Source organism: Euprymna scolopes, chromosome 46 (genome assembly GCF_053919585.1).
Source record: "Euprymna scolopes isolate OS-2025 chromosome 46, ASM5391958v1, whole genome shotgun sequence".
Taxonomy (NCBI): domain Eukaryota; kingdom Metazoa; phylum Mollusca; class Cephalopoda; order Sepiida; family Sepiolidae; genus Euprymna; species Euprymna scolopes.
In genome coordinates, this window is record NC_136527.1 from 145,968,156 (window position 1) to 145,982,292 (window position 14,137).

The 14,137-nt window shown below is 30.0% G+C and overlaps 1 long non-coding RNA gene across 2 annotated transcripts in view; it reads right to left on the reverse strand.

Moving 5' to 3' along the window:
- Window positions 1-210: 210 nt before the first annotated feature.
- LOC145271264 (uncharacterized) overlaps window positions 211-14,137 on the reverse strand; it is a 39,058-nt gene continuing 25,131 nt past the window's right edge. For both annotated transcript variants that reach the window (XR_013865788.1, XR_013865789.1), the window contains exon 2: window positions 211-2,033. This is a non-coding gene — a long non-coding RNA (uncharacterized LOC145271264). The remainder of the gene's footprint in view (window positions 2,034-14,137) is intronic.

Genomic DNA, 14,137 nt, shown 5'->3' on the forward strand with positions numbered 1-14,137 from the left:
GTTGATTTTTTAGAGCACGAATATCTACAAAATTCACAAGTATGTGGCTTTTCCCTAGTGTTAGTTCCCATGTCTAATGAACTTCGATTTTTGAGAACAAAAATATCCACACACTTCACAATAATGTGGCTTTTCCCCACTGTGAGTTGTTATATGAATTTGTAAGCTTGATTTTTTAGAAAAAGAATATGCACACACATCACAAGAATATGACTTTTCTCTTTTTGTTTTATTTTACTTGAGTCAAAGTTCTCAGAAATCAAGGGGCCCACAGCCTAAGGCTAACACTTGAACTCTATATGACAAACATAGATATTCGAATGTTCCATTTAAGTTCTTTTATCTCTAAAACACAGAGTAAGTAAAGAAATTTAGAACATAATTTTCCTCTTCCCAATTAACCATTTTTATATGTTGTAGTATATCTATCATTTTGGTCTCTTCGTCTTACTGGATTCCAGGGCAGGAATTTATCTAGTCTGGTGGAGTATCCAGCTTTGTACTATTACTTGAGGTACTTTGGTACAGAGAGCCATTAGACAATCGAGGACAATGTCTAATAGGCATTCAAGTGTGAGTTCTCATATGTCTAACAAAGCCTGATTTTGTTAGAATAAGAATATCTGCACACTTCACAAGTATGTGGCTTTTCCCTCTTTGTTTTATTTTACTTCAGTCGAAGTTCTCAGAAATCAAGGGGCCCACAACCTGGGGCTAACACTTGAAGTCTATATGAGATACATAGATATTCGAATGTTCCATTTAACTTCTTTATCTTTCAAACACTGAGTTAGTAAAGAAATTGAGAACAATTTTCCTCTCCCCAATTAACCATTTTCATACGTTGTAGTATATCTTTCATTTTGGTCTCTTGGTCTTACTGGAATCCAGGACAAGAATTTATCAAGTCTGGTGAAGTATCCAGCTTCGTGCTATTACTTGAGGTAATATCACTTGGAGAAGGTGCACCATTCCTTGTAAAATCTAATGTGGGTTAGCCATAGTGAGGAGATCTTATTTGGGCAGCAAATACTATGTGATTTTGAATATTTGGTCAGGGTTTACTTCTATGGAAAAAGTATCCTCATGCCAGGTTGTTTTGTCAAAACCCTGTACAGAGAGACCTTAGACATTGGAGGATAGTGTCTAGTAGGCATTCAAGTTCTTCCCCAGTGTGCGCACTCATATGAATTTGCAAGCTTGATTTTTCTACACACATCACAAGACGGCTTTTCCCAGTGTGAGTTCTCATATTAATTTGTAAGCTTGATATTTGAAGAAAGAAATATCCGCACACATAACAAGAATGTTTTTTCGCAGTATGAGTTCTCATATGGCTCACTAAATAACCCTTACCCTAACATCTGGTTTTTGAAAAAAATGAATATCCACACACAACAATGCATATTTTCTCTAGTGTGAGTTCTCAAAAGTCTTTATAAGTTGCTACTAGTAGTCTTTTCCCCAATGTGAGTGCTCATATTTCTCACTAAACATGATGTTTCAGAACAAGCGTTACTCCAGTCTTGGTATTTATGCTTTACTCAAACGCATTTAAAACAATTATATGTACACATTTCACATGAATATATATTCCAATCAAGATATTTTTGCAAATTGTATTTTAAAAAATTCTATGTACACACTTCACATGAATATATATTCCCACCAAGATATCTTTGCAAATATCAGTTTATAAAGAGTTACTTTTCTACCATTTTTTAAAAGTCACTTTTCTGCAATTTGAACATTAAACACGCATTTCACAAAAAATGATTTTACCTTTAAGATGTGTTATGATTTCACAAAATTTCTTCAATAATTGTTGTCAATAGTATATATCTTCCTACAGGTGTCGCTGTATTCTTCCAAAAATATATTACCTTTACTATTGTTTTAACCCGTGTTTAACAAAAATCCATCAATATAATAAATCCTTCAACAAATGTAAATATACTTTCCCAAATAAAGTATTATAGGATAATGTTTAAAGAAAATGATACTCCATTAAAATTGGCTTCAATCAGGAACATCTGTAAAAAATAATGAAAGTCAATATTTTTATATTTGCATTCACACATTCTGTTTGTTTTCAATATTATTGAATTAAACTTACAATCGCAACATTACTTTATTATAAAAATCATAGAAGACACGTTTAAAAATAAGCAAATATTTTTTATTTGACATAGAGCCAATCGATACAGATTTTGCTTAAATGTAAAAAATGACACATTTTACTTATACCTACAATACTACAAAATACAATGAATGTTAATGTAATTTATGTATCCAGTAAAAACATATATTCATGTAATAATGAATGTGAATTACAAGAAATTCATAAAAAAATCCAAAATGACAATAATTGAAGAAACTACAATGAATCTCATTTGATTAAAAAAGTTGCAGTGAAATTCTATACATTTTTATTTTATTTTTTGTCAATTTCTCAATTCAATTTAAGATTTGTATTATAGATGTGTTCACATCTAATTCATCTGAATATACTAGTTTTTGTAATTGCAGAATTGAACTTTACTTGAAATATGATCGGGTTTTGATGTTACAATATAATAAGAAAATAATCAAAATTATTTGTAATTTTGTTTTTTACATGGTAGTCACCACTTTCAAGTCAAGTTCAATTCTGCAATTACAAAAACTGGTATATTCAGATGAATTAGAGGTGAACACATCTATAATACTTGCTTGCTACGTCCCTGTTAATAATAGTTGAAAATTGTAATCCCTTACATCCAGGTGCTAATACGCCTTTTTGGGGATGAAAAAAGAGTAAAAAACATCTTAAATGTTTTATCTTTAAATATGAACATAAAAATATTTTTTTAATCTCATGCGTTTTAGTAAGACTATTTCAATTACTATAAACAGATAAGTCATATAAGACACGTTTTATTTTCACGTATTTAGTCGAACATTATATCATTATATAAAATACTCTTGTTGTTTTTCTTCCAAATAGAAGCCCCTTACATGCGAGTGGCATTGTGATATATTTTGTAAAAAAAAAAACTTATAAAATATCCGTTCACTATTAATTCATTTGAACGTAAACATTATTTGCATCAAAGGCCTTTAACTTATTAGCGTTTAATGTTTTATCTTTAAATATTAGTAGCAGAAAATATTTAAATTTCTATAAACAAATAAACCTTTAACCTTACCGTATTATTTAAATTTTAGCCAATAATTTCATGCCAATACAATAAGATTGGCATTTTCTATGCTTTTGGCAACTACATTTTTCTATTTCTCATACATTTCCTAATTTATCTAACTTATTATTTCAAATAAATTTCCAATAGACATATTGATTTGCTTCAATTAAGCGTAACATTAAATTGTTTGTAACCCCAGGCATTTAGATTACTAGAATTTTAATGATTTCGTTTCTATTATTTAAAGAATTGAATTTTATTCATGTGTTCATATTGTTTATATAAACGTAAACATATTTTTATTCTCAGGCTTTGAACTTAGTGTCTTGAATGTTTGATCTTTAAATTTGTCATTTCTATGATTGCAAACTAATTTTATTAGTAAATTTTCCCCAATTAAGCTTAACGTTAAATTATTTGTAACCCAAAGAATCAATTTGTTTTTGTGGAAGTTACTACAAAGTATGAAGTCACTTGATATAATACGTATTCAATTAAGTAAAGATGATCAACACAACGGCAGTCAATACTTATTTAACTTAGTAAGGTAATAGTTAAGAAAACAATTGCAATATAGTAGAGTATTATAACGAGGTAGGTGAACAAAGAAATGCTGAAGAAGAGTAGATGAACAACATATTAACAGCTGAACAATCTGTGATTTCAAAAAAATTATAAAAATAGTTAACAGCTGAACAATATGTGATTTCAAAAAGATTATAAATAGAATTAGTTCACAGCTGAACAATATGTGATTTCAAAAAGATTATAAAAATAAATAGTTAACAGCTGAACAATATGTGATTTCAAAAAGATTATAAATAGAATTAGTTAACAGCTGAACAATATGTGATTTCAAAAAGATTATTAAAATAAATAGTTAACAGCTGAACAATATGTGATTTCAAAAAGATTATAAAAATAAATAGTTAACAGCTGAACAATATGTGATTTCAAAAAGATTATAAATAGAATTAGTTAACAGCTGAACAATATGTGATTTCAAAAAGATTATAAAAATAAATAGTTAACAGCTGAACAATATGTGATTTCAAAAAGATTATAAAAATAAATAGTTAACAGCTGAACAATATGTGATTTCAAAAAGATTATAAAAATAAATAGTTAACAGCTGAACAATATGTGATTTCAAAAAGATTATAAAAATAAATAGTTAACAGCTGAACAATATGTGATTTCAAAAAGATTATTAAAATAAATAGTTAACAGCTGAACAATATGTGATTTCAAAAAGATTATTAAAATAAATAGTTAACAGCTGAACAATATGTGATTTCAAAAAGATTATAAAAATAAATAGTTAACAGCTGAACAATATGTGATTTCAAAAAGATTATAAAAATAAATAGTTAACAGCTGAACAATATGTGATTTCAAAAAGATTATTAAAATAAATAGTTAACAGCTGAACAATATGTGATTTCAAAAAGATTATTAAAATAAATAGTTAACAGCTGAACAATATGTGATTTCAAAAAGATTATTAAAATAAATAGTTAACAGCTGAACAATATGTGATTTCAAAAAGATTATTAAAATAAATAGTTAACAGCTGAACAATATGTGATTTCAAAAAGATTATTAAAATAAATAGTTAACAGCTGAACAATATGTGATTTCAAAAAGATTATAAATAGAATTAGTTAACAGCTGAACAATATGTGATTTCAAAAAGATTATAAAAATAAATAGTTAACAGCTGAACAATATGTGATTTCAAAAAGATTATTAAAATAAATAGTTAACAGCTGAACAATATGTGATTTCAAAAAGATTATTAAAATAAATAGTTAACAGCTGAACAATATGTGATTTCAAAAAGATTATTAAAATAAATAGTTAACAGCTGAACAATATGTGATTTCAAAAAGATTATTAAAATAAATAGTTAACAGCTGAACAATATGTGATTTCAAAAAGATTATAAAAATAGTTAACAGCTGAACGATATGCGATTTCAAAAATATTATAAAAATAAATAGTTAACAGCTGAACAATATGTGATTTCAAAAAAAAAATAAAATAAATACTAAAGAGTGTGGATTACATGAATTCACTTGATAAATCGACTTTCCCTTAATATTGAGTAGGTTACAGTGATGGACGGATACTGGATAATTTTCATTTTCGCAGAGTTATTCTGTCTGACTCATCAACCTTAATTTGATAGAAACAGTTTTCTGTCCCATCAACACTTGTTCAGGCATTTTTGGAAGACTATTACCATAACATAATAATAATAATAATAATAATAATAATAATAATAATAATATTATAATTAATAATAATAATAATAATATTCCCTTAATGTAGTTACATCAGCTACCCCGCCCCTAATGTAAACAGAAGTGTAATATTGAACAGTTCTTCTGCTTATTTAATGTCGGTGCATTACTTAGGAATAACAGGAAATTAAACTGCAGAAGCACCTGTTGAAACATGTAAAAGTTTTATACATAACAACACAAAAAAAACTTCAATCGATTAAAAAGCATTAAAACTGTGTAACATCAAAAAACTTCGATCAATTAAAAAGCATTAAAACTATGTAACAACACAAAAAACTTCTATAGATTAAAAAACATTAAACTACATAACAACACAAAACATTTAACATTCTTTTGAAAACTGTCTTATTTGAAATGTCTGCTAAAGATTCCTCAATGTGACAAGTCATTTTATTACACACGTGAGCGTATCATGTACAAAAAGCATTAACGAAAGCAGCGAAATGGATCAAAATAGTCCCAAAGTTCAGGGGTTGCAAACGGTAAATTTCCAACAGCTGTAAAATGCCAGATTTGTTTTCATTGGCCTCGCTAACCCCTATACACACAAACTAGAATGGTCGTCATTGTGTTACAGTTAAAAATAAACATTTACCAAAAACAGAACGAAATTTAAATTTCTATCCCATTGTTACGTACTAATGTTATTATCATTATTATTATTAGAAGAAGGTACCACTTTGTGCGCGTATGTTACGTGAGTTCTTATTAGTAAAGATACGAGTCTTAGTGAGAAAAGTAAGAGTCTTATTACAAGTGATGCTTAGAAAGAGTCTTATTAGATATAATACAATTTTCACTTTACCTTTTTGATAGAATCACAAACACAAGACGACGTTTTATCAAAACACATGATGGGTTTATTTCTTCACATGAACGGCCGGGGTTTTCATCATCAAGAATTCAAAGCTTCACATTTTAGTTTCAAAGTGATCGTCTCGCTTCCTAGACGTTCGAATTCCCAGACCCTCTCTGAGTTTCTCACTGACTAACTAACTAACTAACTAACTCTCACTTCCTATATTGAGACATCCATGCATGTCCGGCCACGTGAGCAAAATTCATGTGTCACCAACATGCGCGACTTTGCACGTTTCCGACATTATAATTTCCCAATAACCTACTTTTTCTTTTGTTGTTTTCACAAAAGAATTCAACCTACATATCTAATTTATTTAACCAATATTTTATTATCCACATTCTTTTAACAATTGAATAGTTTATTTATTATTTATTTCATCCGAATTAACAATTTACTGGACATTCCATTTAAACCTATTGTTCTTTAAAACTTATGTCCAGGGTTCGATTTCTGCTTTCTCTCATTTTATTTTCATTTTAACTAATCTCTCTATTTTTATACTTACATGAAAAGGGGACAGCCCTTATCATGTAACAATGTTAACAACTAGATGTTGGTGTTATTATTATCATGTAACACCATTTTTTAAAACAATCCAAAAATAGAGAACTTTCGACAAGTTTTACCCAATTTCTGCAGCATTTGGTGGATGACTAATATATGTTTTTGCTTTCTTATGTTTCTATGCATGGACAAAAGCCGTACGTTGTTAACTACTTCGTACTTTGACTTAACAATTTAATAAACAGAAAAAATATTTGTAATATTTCATATTTACCAAAAAGATTAAAATTAACGATTCCGTACTTTGACCTAACTATTTAATAAACAGAAGATACCATAAAAATATCGGTAGTTGTTTTCTTAAATTGTAATTTTTCATATTAAAAAAGTGCCATTCTTTTTATTTTTGTTTGATATCATTTTTATATTATGTTTTTTTTATATTATGTTTTTAATTTATATTATGTTTTTTATTTTATATTATATTGTATTTTTAATTCATATTATGCTTTTATTTTATATTATATTTTTATATCATATTTATATTTTGCCTTTATATTTTTAGTATGTCTTTACTTTATATTATGTTTTTATTTTTTATTTTGTTTTTATTTATATTATGTTTTATATCTATATTTTTTATTTTATATTTATATTTTATTTTTATTTTATATTTTGTTTTTATTTTAAATTAATGTTTTTATTTTATATTTATATTATGTTTTTACTTGATATTTAATAAACAGAAGATACCATAAAAATATCGGTAGTTGTTTTCTTAAAGTGTAATTTTTCATATTAAAAAAGTGCCATTCTTTTTATTTTTGTTTGATATCATTTTTATATTATGTTTTTATTTTATATTATGTTTTTATTTTATATTATGTTTTTTATTTTATATTATGTTTTTATTTTATATTATGCTTTTATTTTATATTATATTTTTATATCATATTTATATTTTGCCTTTATATTTTTATTATGTCTTTACTTTATTATGTTTTTATCATTTTTTATTTATATTATGTTTTATATCTATATTTTTTATTTTATATTTATATTTTATTTTTATTTTATATTTTTTCTTATTTTACATCTATATTTTTTATTTTACATTCATATTTTGTTTTTATTTTATTATTATATTATTATTTTTTTGTCTTTATTTATATTATATTATTTCATATTAATATTTTGTTTTTATTTTATATTGTTTTTATTTATATTATATTTTTATTTCATGTTTATATTTGGTTTTTATTTTATATTATGTTTTTATTTTATATTATATTTTTATTTCATATTTATATTTTGTTTTTATTTTATATTGTTTTTATTTATATTATATTTTTATTTCATGTTTATATTTTGTTTTTATTTTATATTATGTTTTTATTTATATTATATTTTTATTTCATATTAATATTATATTTTTATTTTGTATTATATTTTATTTTATATTTATATTATTATTTTATGTTATAATTTTATTTTACATTTATATTATGTTTTTATTTTATATTATAATTTTATTTTCTATGATATCCTATTTTAAATTAATATTATGTTACAATTTTATATAATATTTATATTATATTTTATTATTATTTTTATTTTATACTATGTTTTTTATTTTATATTTATACTATATTTTTATTTTGTATTTGTATTATGTTTTTGTTTTATATAATATTTATATTATATTGTTTATTAATATTATATCGTTACTTTATATTATATGTTTATTTCATATTAATATTATGCTTTTGTTTTATGTTATATTTATATTATCTTTTATTTTATATTATGTTATTTTATTTTATATATTTTATTTTATACTTATATTGCTTTTTATATTATATTTTATTATATATTTTTATTTTATATTTATCTTATTATTTAATATTTATATTATGTTTTTATTTACATTTTTATTTTATATTTTTATTTTATATTTTTATTTTACGTTATATTTTTATTTTATATTATATTTATATTATGTTTTTATTTTATATTTTATTTTTATTTTATATTAATATTATGGTTTTATCTTATATTATATTTTTGTTTATATTATTTTTTGTTCATGTTATATTTTTATTTTACATTGATATTATGTTTTTATTTTATATTATATTTTATATCACATTTATATTATATTTTTCGTTCATAAAAAAATCGTGGTTGGTCAATTATTTATTAAATTTCCATTTTAAATCTATATTTTTTTTGTTTTAAATAAAAACACTTCACCTCATTAATAATAATGTTATTATTTAGAAAGCTATTCTTAACATGAGAAAGAAGGTCATTGCTAACTAATTTTTACCTTCACCTCATATTTACTAAAAACAATGGACATTGCTTGTGTTATAAATTATTTACTTTGAAAAAAGAATGGCTGATATAAAAACGGTCATCTGGGAAATCCCGATAATTGCCCCGAAATCGAAAATCAATCAAAATACTGGTAGAAAATCGCCCAATTAGTGCCAGGGTAAACACACACACACACACACACACATGCACACACAAGAAAGCAAAAACTAATATGAGTTTCCTCCCAAACAAATTCTAAACTGACAAACGATTACAAGTATCCTTGACTGCTAACTGGTTATACCTATTTACTATGCCTCCCTACGGGACAGAGTTAGACACCAGGGTCGTTTTTTAACGCGGAGAAAAGGTACAAAAATAAAAATTGTCTCAGTCGTGAAGGATTTCTCCTCCACCGAAAGAGAACAAGAAATAGAAGTGCAGCATCTGGAGAACAGATACTACACTTTGATCTTGTCCCGAACGGTTGCTTATTTTATGTAATTGTAAATTCTGAAATAACATGAAAACCTTATTTAAATATCATTTCCACCGTGTTATAAATCCAGACTTATTGCATGTTCAATTATTGCATATATTAAAAAAAAAACCCATAAATTATTAGATTTATTGAATTAAACCTAAAACTCTATGATTCTCAATTTATTGATGGTTTTCCTTCACGACGGTTGAAGCTTATTTCAACGAGTCCTTATGGTGAATGTTACTTAAATTTCCCCTCTTGACAAAATTGCAAACCGGAATGCAAACGGATTTTCCTTAGCGTTAGAGGATTGAACTGAAGCAGTATACTTAATATGTACAGTACGTGCGTACTAAACTAAACCACCTTTGTTACCTATATACAATCGCCTATACTGAATCCTCATCGGCTCAAAGCTCTCTGTATCCCTAGACTCTTAATTTCTCAAATCTTATATCACCAAGACATCCTTCTTAATTGATACAAGAATCCTCCTGAGCAGTTCAACATCCAGTGATCATATATCCAATCCTCATGAAATTGCTTATATCACCCTGAATATTACCTTAAATCTTTATTCTATCCCTAAGCTAAGTAGAACACCTAATAACACTCTAGTCAACTACTTTTAAAATTAGATAAACCCAGTTTCAATATTAGAAGTACATCGTCCCTCACCTTGACTACGGACTTGTGCAATAAGTCATGAAACTATTGTACCTAAAATTCCTCTCCAAACTACAAAATACTGCTGCTTGTATACTAAGCAAGTACCTCCTATAGATACTTTACCTCCAAGATGACTGCCTTGTCTGTTTTGCATGACAAACCTTATTATTTTTTACTTAAATTCTCTTTCTCCTGATCACTAACAAATCAAATCTGCTCTGCTTCCTAAGTTGACACTAAACAAATCCGTCTCACGTAACTTAGATGGGTCCTTGCTCTCCGCCCTTGACCTTAACAAACTCGTAATTTGTAGTCTAAAGGTAACTTACTCAAATTGTCTAAAATTCCATGCATTCGTATACAATACTACTTATCCATCCATCTATACTTTAACTATACTTACAGAATATGCAATAACCTATATCTATCAGGTATAACTGTACTCCATATCAAATGTTCTCTTGTCTCTATACTGAGCATATCTAATCATTCAGTCTTACTAAATGTCCGGTTTGGGCACCAAATCAGAATTTCTAATAGAAAGTAGATCATACTCTAACACTTTATCCTAATCCTAAACCTACTAAACCATATCTAACCATACATTGCTAAACTTACAAAACTATATCTAACCATACATTAACTCGACTCTCTCGATCCAATACTGTAGCAAATTTAACTGCTTACACTGCATGAATTTTTACGTATACCCTCTCTCAGTATAAATGAAAATGGACAGCATAATAATGCCCTTTTTAAACCACACTTGAGGAGTGAAAATCTTCTGTAGAAGCTAACCTAAATGCCCGATTTTTCCAGGAGATATTAACCTAAATAACCAATAAATATTAACTACCCATGTGGGGTCGCAGAAATACCTGGATTAGGACCCAGGCGCGGGGCGAACCCCCTCGGAGCTGATGGACCCGTAGGTCTTCCCAGGCCATCCGTCTAGGAGAAGGAAAACTCTGAAACTAAACCTAGGGGAGGGAGGTCTCTTCAGTCCTGGACGACAACCTTCCTAGAGCTGGTGACTCAAACAAATCACCGGTTGGCAAACCTAAACTGCTTAAGGAGGAGATAGACTCTGTCTATCGCTCGGCTTTCATACTCCTTCTTTGCCTATTGGCCAGGCGTAGAGGTACTATCACAGGGACTCGCTTGAATCACCCAGTGGTTGACCTTGTTTCCTGACTAGGGTAATGAACGCCGCTTTTCCCCACTCCTGCCACATCCCATCCCCCTAAACTGGACACAGTGGGGTGCTTCAGTGCCATATATGTCAGTGCAGTTGGACTGGGCTGGCTTTGCCTAATGGATTGAGGGTACCGGATTGACAGTTCCTGGCTGCTGTTTCCGACTGATAGTACAGGAGCCCTAACTCTTTGGTAGCGCTTAGAGCGGCTGCTCCATCAACAGTTGTAAAATATCGGGATGTTTGTAGTGCCATGTCGCGCATGGAAAGGGACCCTGCACTCATCCCCGGTGGGCTTTCCTGACGCCACAATCCTGTGGGTGAGGACAGCTGATGGTCTACTTGTATTGCATGTCTGGCATTCTGCACAACTACTTGTCCAGCACCCCCTCACTCATCCACCCTAACTGAAACTTTTAAATAAAATAAAATGAAATGACAGCTCAAGCAAAAGTTACGTTTAAACCAGGACCAAACTCAAAGAAAACCAACCTGCCTCCTCCCTTGAGGCTTGCATTTACAAATATCCGCGGGCTTAGAACTAACTTAGATGATGTTGAGTCATTTCTCCTTGTAAACACCCCGGATATCTTAGCATAAAGTGAAACTAACCTTCACTCCTCGATACCCTCTAACCACTTTAACATGCCTGGTTATCTCCCACTCTACCGTAAGGACTCGGACAGACATATGCATGGACTTGGAGTCTATATTCGAAACACCCTCCCCCTAACTAGAGAAATAAAACTAGAATCAGAGGGCCAGGCCTTTATGTGCTTCAGACTAAATATGCAACACAATATTAGCTACTTATATTTTCTCTACCGCTCTCCCTCAAACCAAGACTGTACCCTAATAAACAAAGTCTCAGACAGCATAGATATAGCACTCTCCCTCGATACTAGCGCACAAATACATGTATTTGGTGACTTCAATGTCCACCACAGTAACTGGCTAGGATTCTCAAATCACACAGACGTAGCTGGTAGCGCCACATATAGCTTCTCTATATCTCATTCCCTATCTCAGATGGTTACATTTCCGACACGTTTCCCAGACCAGCACGATCAACATGCCTCACTTCTAGATCTCTTTCTGACAACAGTTCCCAATGACTGTACAACAAATGCCCATAGCCCACTCGGGAATGCTGATCACGCTGTGATAATGGTAGAAATCAGCCTAAATTCTCGCCCTAAAACTGAAGACCCACTACTCAAAACAACGAGGTATTACAAAAAGGCTGATTGGGAAGCCATCAGGGAGCTCATCAGAGATGCCCCATGGCAAAATATCTTTACTCTTCCAGCGGAACAGTGTGCAAATGAGACAACTGAATGGTTCAAAACTGCTATTGAAGCACATGTTCCCGCACGGAAATACTACAGCAAGCCCCACTCCCCCAATGGTTTACTTCTGCTTGTGCAGCTGCCATTTGTCAAAGGCAGCATGCGTGCGTTCCGCAGATTCAACCGACATAAGTCCAGCTCAAATAAACAGAAGTTTATAGAAGCTAGAAATAATTGTAAGAGAGTGATAGACACAGCTAAGTCAGATTACTCTGAAACCACCAGAAAGCGCATCGAAGCACAGAAATTAGGAACCCGGGATTTTTGGAAAATCTACAACAGCGTAGTTAATAATGGACAGTCAATTATTCCCCCACTAACAAACAATCATGAGGTTGCTTGCACGGCAACTGACAAGGCTAATCTGCTTGCCAGTCGGTGTGCCTCAAACTCCACACTGAACTCGGTACACCACTCACTCCCTGATTTTCCTCTGCGAACAGACGCCACACTTGATGACTTGAAAATCACCCCTTCTCAGGTACATGCTATTATAAAAAACCTAGACACCTCTAAAGCATGTGGACCAGATCTCATCCCGGCTGTGCTATTAAAAAAATGCTCTGCCGAGGTTGCTCCAGTTCTGTCCAAACTTTACAATAAATGCCTTAACGAATCTTGTTTTCCCGACTGCTGGAAAACCGCCTCTGTGGTACCAGTCTTCAAGAATTCTGGTGAAAGAACTGACCCACTAAATTATCGCCCCATTAGCCTCCTCCTGCTTTTCGCCAAAATATTTGAGTCCTTAGTTAATAAAGCCCTAGTCCAGCACCTAACAGCTGCTAAACTCTTGACTGACAAACAATATGGATTCAGGCAAGCCCGTTCAACAGCAGATATCTTAACTGTAGTTTCTGAACGTATATACCGTTCATTGGATAAAACAGGGGAGGGTAGAGCGGTGGCCCTTGATATATCTAAGGCTTTTGACAGGGTATGGCACGATGGTCTTCTAAGGAAAATTAGATCATATGGAATCACTGGAAGAATTCATAACGTAATTAAATCCTTCTTAAGTAATAGAAAAATCAAAGTTGTCCTCGACGGACGTACATCCAAACAATATGACATAAATGCGGGAGTGCCTCAGGGGTCTATCCTTGGACCTCTATTGTTCCTGATATTCATAAACGACCTCCCTGATAATATTGTTTCGGAGATGGGTATATTTGCCGATGACACCACTCTCTATAACAGATATGAGGGGAAAACAAATGAACACATATCCAAGAAAATGGCAGAAACACTAGAGGATGACCTCCAA